Here is a 10,681-nt window from a genome sequence, read left to right on the forward strand (position 1 = left end):
TTTCAGCTGCCTCTTTGGCTTTTCTTTCTTCTTCCTCTTTCTCTTCTCTTTCCTTTCTTTCTTTTTCTCTCTTTTCTCCCTCTTCTAATATTTTCTTCTTATCTTCCTCTATTTTCCTTTTCATTTCTTCTTCAACTAATTTTTTCTTTTCTTCCTATACTTTTCTTTTCATCTAGGCTTCAAGAAATTTCTACTTGGCCTCTTGTATTTTCCTTTTCTCATCCTCTAATAACATCATTTCCTCTTCAATTTGCTTCAAATGATCTATAATATCTTCAGTGTGAGGTTCATTCTATTCAAATTTCTCAAATGGGTTTGTATCATCAATGTTAATGGTAACATTGGTCTGATCTATCTACATTGTGTCACCACTCACTAACACTTCCAAGGTTCTGGGTGCCGGTGAAGATGTTGCCTTGGACTCTGCCATCATCTGACTTATAGCTACTATAATTTCACTTCTTATCTTATGTTTCTCACCTACCATAAATAGAAATGGTCTTACTTTGTTCATCATAGACTTCCAAAGTTCTATGTCCTCTTCTTGAGCTTGTGCCTTCTTTTCAATGAGTCTTTCATAGACCTTTTGGTTTATTGTACATTCAATATCTTTAAGTTTTAGATTATTGGATATTATGTATCTTATAGTAGAGATATCAATATGATATTTCTCAAAATTACTATACAAGTCATAAAATTTCTTCATCTAAATAAAGTTGCCTTCATTAGCAATAGCTAAATTTATCTTGTCTATCTTTAGCTTCCAAGGTTGTGAGATTTTCTTGTCGACTGCTTAGAAGTAGTTACCTTTTCTACCTATTTAGCTTCTTTTCATCTTCTTCTTCTTTACTATACTCAACAATTGTCAACAATGCCTTTTGTCTCTTTCCTAGTCTAGTGGCTTGTTGCTTGACCCTTTTTGTCTTTGTGGTCACAACTTCCACTAATCTCTCTGATTTCCTCTTCGGCTCACTTGGCTGAACATCTAATATTGTTGCATAAGGAATGCTCAATTTTAAAGATGTGTGTACAATAGACATTGAAAAATGTTGCACATATGTTATACCTTGCTTCATGGTCTACTTGACTACCTGTAACTCATGGTCTACTTGTTAATGCTTTCTTCATTATTGTTTCTATCTTCTTGTGAGATGCCTTCTCCAAGGATGATTGATGAGCTAATTGGGTAATCTCATCATAAGTTCCAAATCTATATTTAGTTTGGTCCTTCTCTAATTTCAACAAAAAATCAATGTATCAAACTATTGATTCATCACTCAATCCATAACCTAAGGGATTAAGAAATGGTTCCTAAGGTTCTATTACTTGAATATAAGTAAAAGCTATATTAGCCATAACACAAATATCACAAATATCTTCTTGAAATTGATCTATAATTATGGGTACAATTCTGAATCTTTGCTTCATTTCATTCTAAAATGTTTTCATTATGAAGTTTCCATTATCCAATATATTATCTACTAGATGTCTTCTACATACATCTATAATATTCTCTATTGTATATCTCTCACTACTCATAATATCCATGACTAAAAAACATGGAAATCTCATAAGCACATGAAAAAATAAATGATTGATTAGTGACTAAAATTTAAACACACCATTCTTAGTCCTTTTGATCTTCTCTAGGTTCTCAAGAAGTTGCATTCTTAGAATTTCACTAAGATTAACTTGTTCCTTCTCAAAACATATTTTATATGCTGCATAAATGAATTTGGCTGATTATTCATTAATCATTGAACTTTCACATATAGAGTAGGCAATGATTCTACTTAGGAATCTTACATCATCTTGTTTAATGGTACTGATCACCATGGCCAATCCATTATACACTGCCTTTGTGTAGCTCTCAACTTTCTTCTTAACCAATTTCTCACCTATAGGTACACTGCCTTGTTTACAAAGACCAGTTACCTCATAAATAAGGTTAGTTGAAATATCAACTACAATATCTTCCATCCATATTTTTCCATCATGTATTCTACTCAGTATGATCTGTATCCACTCACCTGTGTCCAATTCTTTGTAGAAATGATGTTTGAATAGGTCTAGTTCCTTCTAATGTTCAAATCTAGGTTTCATAGTCATATCCTGATTAAAGAATAATTCCACATCCTTGTTCATATATTCATTCCCAATAGATTCAAACTTACTTGTAAGATAACTTCCTATATCTTCCAAATACAGTACATTGTTTGGAGTAATGGGTAATGCTGAGTTAGGGTTTCCTTCTATGGGTTTCATAGAGACAACCTTCAATTTAGGTTTGTCCTCATTCTCAACATTGTGAAGTATTTACATATCCATGATTCTATCAAATATGAACTTTTATCAAAAAAATTCTATGTAAAAATGATAAAATACCTCTTTCCAAAAATAGGGTTTGCTTCAAAATTGCCTTGTCAAGTCACTTCTAAGTGCTCTGTGCTTCTAATGTGATCATAATGAAGTGGTAATCAAGTCTGTACTCCATTTATTCCTTCAACTTAAATTTTCATTAATTGCATACTTTGCAATAACAAAAATTTGTTAATTACATTTTGAAATCAAATATCTTCTCAATATCTTCTATCCGATCTTTAGATGCTACCCAAGGTTAACTATAGCTTTCTATCATCATGAAAATGTTCCACAAATATTTGCTTCACAAAATTCTTTGAAAAAACATAGTTTTCATCATCTTCTATAGAGTTAACTTTCTCTATAATAACAATAAGTCTTAATTCCATTGCAACTAGTTTAGATAAGCTCCAAATTACAAGCAAGCTTCAGTATCATCTAAACTTATCTCGATACACCTTTTCCCAACTTTGCTACCAACAATTTGATGTTTGAATGAAGTTTTCAAATTCTAGTGCTATGAACAAGCTTAATTCAACTTAATTGAATCACACTCAATTTTTAACTTTGATTGATGTTTAAATTCCACCTAAGGTTTACTATAGGCTCCTTCCATCATGAAAATCATTCTCAAAACTTTGCGTCACAAAATTCACTGCAAAAATGTAATTTTCATCTTTTGCTACAAAATCAACTCTTACTATAATACCAGTAACTCTGAAATTCATCATAACTTATTTAGATAAGCTCCAAATCACAAGAAAGCTTAGGTACCATCTAAGCACAATGAGATACACCATTTCCCAACTTAGCTACCTCTAATTAAGTCTCTGCATAAAGTTCTCAAATTCTAATGCTATGAACAAGCTTAATTCAACTTAATTGAATCAAACTCAACAACTAACTTTTATCTTTCTATCTCATCATCTAACTCTTATTTTGAGATATATGTTTCTTTCCCAAATGCTACATTAGTTTCTTCTCAAAGTTCACTCATGATATTTCTTTGTTCTTTATTGCTTCTGCTAGTTCCAGAGTTCCTTTCCTTGTTCATTTTGTCATTTTTGGAGTTTCTTCCACAATTCCTTCTATCTTTGAAGTTTCTATCCATTTTGTAGTACCTTTCTATTTGTCCAAAGTTATTGCATAACTGACATACATGTGCTCTGCTTCTAAGATTTTGCTGATCATCAAGTGCATGACAATTTTGAGCAATATGTCCCAAGTGGTTACACTTATAACACACAATCTATCTTCTATCATCATAAGATCTTTTTTCTCTCAATGTCCTTTCATTAGATCTTCTTCTATCTATAGGGGTAGTATTTCTAGACATTCTACTATTTCTTTTATCGTTATCATACTTAGGTTTCCTACAATCAGTTGCATTATGAACCATACCATGATAATTATGACAATAAAAGTCCTTAACATGATTAAATGACTTATTAGCACAATATTTTTTCATATGACCTATTTCATTACATAAAAAAGACTTACCCCTAAATTCATATCTAGTTTTCTTGGGACTCTCCACTTGCTTTGGTTGATCCAAGATTTCAACTTCCTTGTTTTGCTTAACTTCTTTAGGTTTCTCAGAAGATTGACTTGAATCAATCTTATCATCAAATTTGCCTTTATCTTTTGGATATGATCTAATCTTAGGTTTCTTTGTAGACATGTTAATAAAATAACCAAGACTAGTCTTGTCATAAGAAGGTCTTTGTATAGACATAGAATCATCAATCTTTTCTTTGCCAAAATAAAGTTTCTCAAGCTGTTGTTTGCATTGTGTCAATTCACCTTTCATAATAGTATTGTACTGAAGGATTTCTTCATGATCTTCTTTCAATGCTTCAAACTTAGATGTTTTCTTTGCGAGACTTTCTCTTAGATCGACATTTTTAGTCTTCAAATTAGATTCAATTTTGCTAGGATTATTTCTCAAAGTCAACTTCAGATTTGTAATCTTCAATTCATGCTTCAAGATTTTGTACTCTGTCTTTAAATTTGAATAGTCATCATTAGTAGTTCTGGATTTAGTAGGTTCAGGCTTGGATTTCAGATGTTTAATATTTTCTTTCAACTAACCAATGTATACTTTGGAGTCTTCATATCTATCCTTTAGCTTATCTCTTTCTTCAGTAAGGAGATCGATTTGTTCAAGAACTTCTTCGAGGTTCTTCATCAACTATTCCACATCCATAGGGATCTTCCTTAAGTTGTTAAGCCTCTTCAAAGTAACTATTCTCTAATACCAATTGTTAGAAATAGGGATTACTAGGGGGGGGGGGGGGGGGTGAATCAATAATCTACAAACTTTAATCACCAACTAGATATTACTACTTACTTTACACCATGCTTAACAAAGCAATAAAGTAATGCTGAATAGAAACAATAATAATGCACAAAGATAACTCATGAAACCATATTTTGTTAACTAGGGAAATCCTAGCCAAGGGAAAACCTTGGTGGGGATGATACCCACTAGATAATATACTGATGTATATGTTCCTTGTTAGAGGATGGACCTTGTTAGGAGTCAATGAGATTTTTTTTTATAATAGTCCCTCTTAGGAGACTTTGAATCCCTATTAGGAGATTCCAACCCTGTTAGGAGTTGTGGAATAACGTATGCAAGATGAACCCACTGCCCAAACATGCAATTTCAACTACATGAAGAGCTCACTACTCAATCAAGTAATCTACTATTATTTTCCTTCCTTCACTAATCTTTGATCTTAAGCTCAATCTCAGATCATTAGATATTTCATACAAAACTTCACATATATTGATTTCATAAAAGTTCTCTCACAAGTTTTCTCACTTGATACAATACACATAATAGCACATCACAATTCTTATCACAAGAAGTCCTTCGCATAAGTACCATGCTTTTACATAAAATACTACTGGGTTAGCTAAGACCACAATCCACTTTTCTAGGTTAGAGTAAACATCTAGGATGTTGGCCCTAATTGGATAAGTAATTGTTTTGTAGCCAAAATAATTCTTTCCTTCAATTACACTATCCCACTTCATAAAAACATGAATACATTTCTTCTGTACAAACTTCCAAGGTTATACACATCATCATCAACATGTATACTATCTCCATGTAACTTTTCTTGTCATAATATGATGTCTACAACATGTTATAAACGAAATAATACACTGCTATAAACCAAATTCTATACATAGACAATTTTTTGATAACCAAACACTAAATATCTTTATTTCTGAGGTTCACTATTAACATGTACATCATGTGCTGCCCAAGTGTTTCCATTAATGACAATAATTACATATCACAATTAGCCAATTGTCAAAATGTTGGCCCTAAGTGTTAAGGTTGAGTGTCTAGAACCTTCCCAAGTGCCATAAAATTACCTATTTAAGAAATGCCCAAAAATTATCTAGGAGACCCTTGGGTGATAGTCTGTAGCTTTTTCTTGAAGATTACTATAATGAAGGTGCGCATGTGGGTTAGCATATTGTAATTGTGAAGTATGTAATTCTGCAGTTGTGGCAATAATAAGAGCCCATATTTTGTTTTCATTATTACTGTTGTTTCTTTGTTTCTATTATGTGTTTATGATATTAAGGGGAAAAAATTTCATTAAGTGGTATTGGAGTTAGAGTTCCAAGTGCATGGATAGATCACAAAATATGAGGTGGTTTGCACCAAGATTGTGGTTTGGGTTGAGTGTATAGACATATCATTGATTGTGAGACAGTTTGCACTAGGGTTTCAATAGAAGTGCAAAAATGCCTCCACAAAGAGATCACGATGGAAGAGTCAAAGGTTTTACACCTAATGATTTTAGAACCCTCTAAAGGAAAATGAAAGAAATGTAAAGAAAATGCATAGAGGAATGAATCTTTGCATAGGAGATGATGAAAATGAGGATGAAAGAGAAGAAGGAAACATAGAAAAAGACACAATAGAGGAAGTTCTTAACCTAGAGGAGGAGAAGCTTTTAAAGGACATTTATAGTATTGGAAAAAGACCTAAGTTTGATATTCCCACATTTTTGGAAAATATCAACACAGAGGAATTGATCAACTAGATCAATGAACTGGAAGAGTACTTTGAATATGAAGATATTAAAGATCTAGATAAGGTCAAGGTTGTGAAGGCTAGACTAAAGGGTCATGTAAAGATATGGTGGTAGGAGATCCAGTTGGATTGAAATAAAAGAGGAAAGGAAAAAATCATTAGATGGGATTATATGGTAGCCAAAATAAAGTGACAGTTCATTCTCATAGATTATGAGTTTGATCTATTTAAGAAAATGCAAGGGCTAAAGCAAGTGGGAAATTTTTTTCAAGAGTATACCAAAGAGTTTTATCAAGTTCTCATTAGAACTAGTCATGAAAAAGCTAATAAGGTGAAAGTTACCACTTATCTTAATCGGTTAAGGCCAAGCATTCAAGACAAGCTAAGTCTAGTTCAAATGACTAGTATTGAATAAGCATACTAGTTTTCCCTAAGAGTTGAGGAGAAACTATAAAAAAAGTTTGGTAACAAGAATAGTGTAAGAAGTCATGGTGGAAGATCTGGCTAACAATCTTATGAAGGTTGAAATGATGATTAAAAGAACAAGGATGAGGCTAGAAATAGCAGTCAGAACCAAAGGGGAAACAATTCTAATCTTTTCCATGATCATAATAATAGAGATTATAGAGGAAGAGGCAGAGGACAAGGATCTAGAAGAGGAGGCTTTAGTGGGAAATTTTTTCACTATAGAGAAGAAGGGCATAGAGAATTTGAATTTCAAAAGTGCTAAGGAAGGATAGATTGAAGAACATAAGCCCAGGCTAGAGTTGCCCATGTTGACAAAGGTGCCATATCATCACATTTTGAAGATGATGAAAGAGGAGAAGTACTAGTTAATAGAAGAGTCTTATGAGTGGTGAGAATGAACCCAATCTAAGGAGGAGTTTGTTTCACACTAGGTGAAAATGTGAAGATAAGTTTTGTGATGTGATCATTAATGGTGGAAGTCCTAACAATCTAGTGTTAGAAATAATGGTCACAAAGTTGAAGCTAAAGAGGTAGAAACATCCATGTACATACTATATTTCTTGTACACAAGATGACCAAAAGGTCATGGTTAGTGAGAAATGCTCAGTGAAGTTCAAGATTAGAAACTACTAGGATAAGGTCCTATGTGATATCATACCAATGGAAATATGTCAAATGTTGTTGGGTAGGCTATGGTAGTTTGATAGGCATGTTGTACATGATGGGTGAGAAAATACCTACACTTTGAAAAGGGATAGAGTGAAACATAAGTTGAATTCATTAAAGGAGAAAGAAGAAAAGGTATATAGTACTACTAGAATAATTTTTGTTAATAGAAAAGAGTTTCTCAAAGGTACGAAGCATGAGCTTATGTGTTATTTTGTAATGCCAAAAGATGGTAAAGAAGAAGTAGAGGTGGTACCTGTAGAAGTTGCAAATTTGTTGGGAGAGTTTCCTAATATTGTGTCATATAATCTACCTAATGGATTACCCCCTATGAGGAAGATCAATCACTAGATGGATTTGATTCCAAGAGCTAGTTTCCCAAACAAGGAAGCACATAGAATGACACCAACATAAATTGAAGAGTGGAACAGAAAGTTCATGAGTTGTTGGAGAAGGGGTTGATTCAAGAGAGTTGGAATCTATGTTGTACCATCAATATTAACACCAAATAAGAATGGAGAAATGAGGATGTGCACAAATTCTTGCACTATTAATAAGATCAAATCAAAATTAAGTATAATTTTTCATTACCATGGATGGATGATATTATGGATTGTTTGAGTGGGGTAGAGTATTTCACCGATATAGATCTAAAAAGTTGATACCATTAGATTTGTATTAGAGAAGGTGATGAGTGGATGACTTCTCTCAAGACAAGGGAAGGAATGTACGAGTGGTTAGTTGTGCCTTTTGGGCTAACCAATACATCAAGCTCTTCCATGAGGCTCATGAATAAAGTACTAAAGGAGTTTCTAGGTAAGTTTATCATTATTTACCTAGATGATATTTGTATCTTTAGTTAGACAATTGAGGAGTAATTGATTTATATACAAAGGGTGTTTGATAAGTTGAGGGGAGAAAAGTTGTTGAAAAACTTGAAGAAGTACAATTTTGTGAAGAAGGAATTGGTGTACCTAGGATTTGCAGTCTCAATAAAAGGTCTAAAAATAGAACCAAAGAAAGTGAAGGCTATCCTTGAATTGCCTACTCTGAAAAGTGCTATAGAGGTAAGATATTTTCATAGATTGGATGGTTTTTATAGAAAGTTTATAAGAGGTTTTAGCAATATTTTTGGACCCTTGATTGAAACAATGAGAGGAGATCGGAAAGAATTTAAGTTGGTTATAGGAGCAAATAAGAGTTTTAATCTATTGAAATTGAAAGTTATAGAGCAACCTATTTGATGCAAGGAACCCATGCAAGGACAAGGAATAAAGGGTCTACATCACATCATCAACCAAGATTGGCATCATCAAGATTTGATTTGTGATTAGGTCTTGGTTATTTGTAAAGGAAAATGCATCAAGATGTTTTATAAATCTTGTCTGTATTTTTCCTACATGACCTTATTTAAGAGTTTTTGATTTAGTTTGGTTGAATAAGGCCAAAAAGGTACAAAATATGGTTTTAGTATTATCTTAGTCATCTAATAAGGTTAGGAGTTAGTTTTTTCTATTTGAAGCAAAACTACACTTTGTTTTAAAAGTTGCTTAGCAACTTTTTGACAAGAAGTTGCAAAGGTTGAAAAATGATCTCCAATAGCTTAAATATGGTTGCAGCCTTTGGAGGTGTATATGTGAAAATGCGGCCTATGCTAACACACACACTTCAACACAGTCATTACATGCAGATTCATCTTGAAATGAACATTGGATTGTTCATCCAAAAATTGACCTGCAAAGTGACCTGTTGCCTTCTATCTAAAGTGATTTTTCCTGTTAATATCCTCAAAATTAAGGTGCAGGCAACCAGACCCTCTAAGAATGAAGGATTTGACAATGGAATTAAGCTAAGAATGAGTATGCAAATTAATATAAAATGAAAGATGCAATGTAATCTAAGAACAAATAAAGCAAACTAGATTAAGCATATGCATGATTAAACTAAAATGAGATTAAACTAAGAATGAGAATGTATGCAAGAAATGTAGGTAAATGTGAGCATGAATTTCAATAGCAATTTGATGCAAATTCTCCAAATTCATCCTCCCTGAAATGAAGAGAGGAGGGTCTCTTAAATAGACTTCCCTGGAATCCATCAACGGTTGAGATCAATTTCAATCAATGGTCAGGATTGAAGATGAAGTTCAGTCATAAAGGAAGATTCCCAAATTAAAGGGAGTTAATTGATTTAATTTGAGAAAAGTAAGGAGTTAACTGATTTAATTCCTTTTTTTATTCATAGTGAACTGGGAATTTCCCTTTTTGAACTGAAGAGAGATTTTGTTGAGATATTTAATTTAATAAAATGAGATATGTTCTCATAATTAAATTTTTCATTTAATTAAATAATATTATTTAATTAATTAAAGATTCTTTTCTCATTTAATTAAATAAATTCATTTAATTAATTAGGAATGACTCCCCATTTAATTAAATAACTTCATTTAATTAATTAGAAATAGCTTTCTCCATTTAATTAAATAATATTGTTTAATTAATTAAAATAGGCACATTTATTAAATTAAATAAATTTAATTCCATAGTACATTAGCCTTAGGATATAATTTAATTTAATTAAAGTATAAATACTTAATAATTAAATTATAATTAAATCAAATAGGTTTAATGCGACTAATATGAGTACGTACTATAGGAATTAAATAATAAGCGTGATGAATGCAAATTTAGGTTTTCTGCATCTGACAATTAAGTCAAGTAGCGAATAGCAGAATGAGAATTGCCTATTAGAATAAGTCTTAGGATTGATCAGAAATAGACCAGAATTGGTTGAGATGGCAATGAGCCAATTTTGGGGTATTACATTTTGCCCCTCTTTGAATGAATGTGTGAGCAACACGTTCAATTCAAAGAAAATCAGAAAGCTTGATGCAAAGATGAGATTGGTTATGAAGTTGATGACACGGAGACCAATTGATAAGCTTTTAAGGACTATCTCTAGAATAGGGCTTAATCCTAAGGAATCCAAGTAGAGCACTTAGATACCTAAGATTGATATCATTTAAAAGACTATCTCTAGAACGAAGCGTAATCTTTAAGGATCCAAACAGAACATCTAGATACCTGAAATTGATAGCATTTAGAAGATTATCTCTAGAACAGAGCT

This window comes from Cupressus sempervirens, chromosome 8 (genome assembly GCF_028749045.1).
Source record: "Cupressus sempervirens isolate cs-2001-9-10 chromosome 8, ASM2874904v1, whole genome shotgun sequence".
Classification (NCBI taxonomy): Eukaryota; Viridiplantae; Streptophyta; class Pinopsida; order Cupressales; family Cupressaceae; genus Cupressus; species Cupressus sempervirens.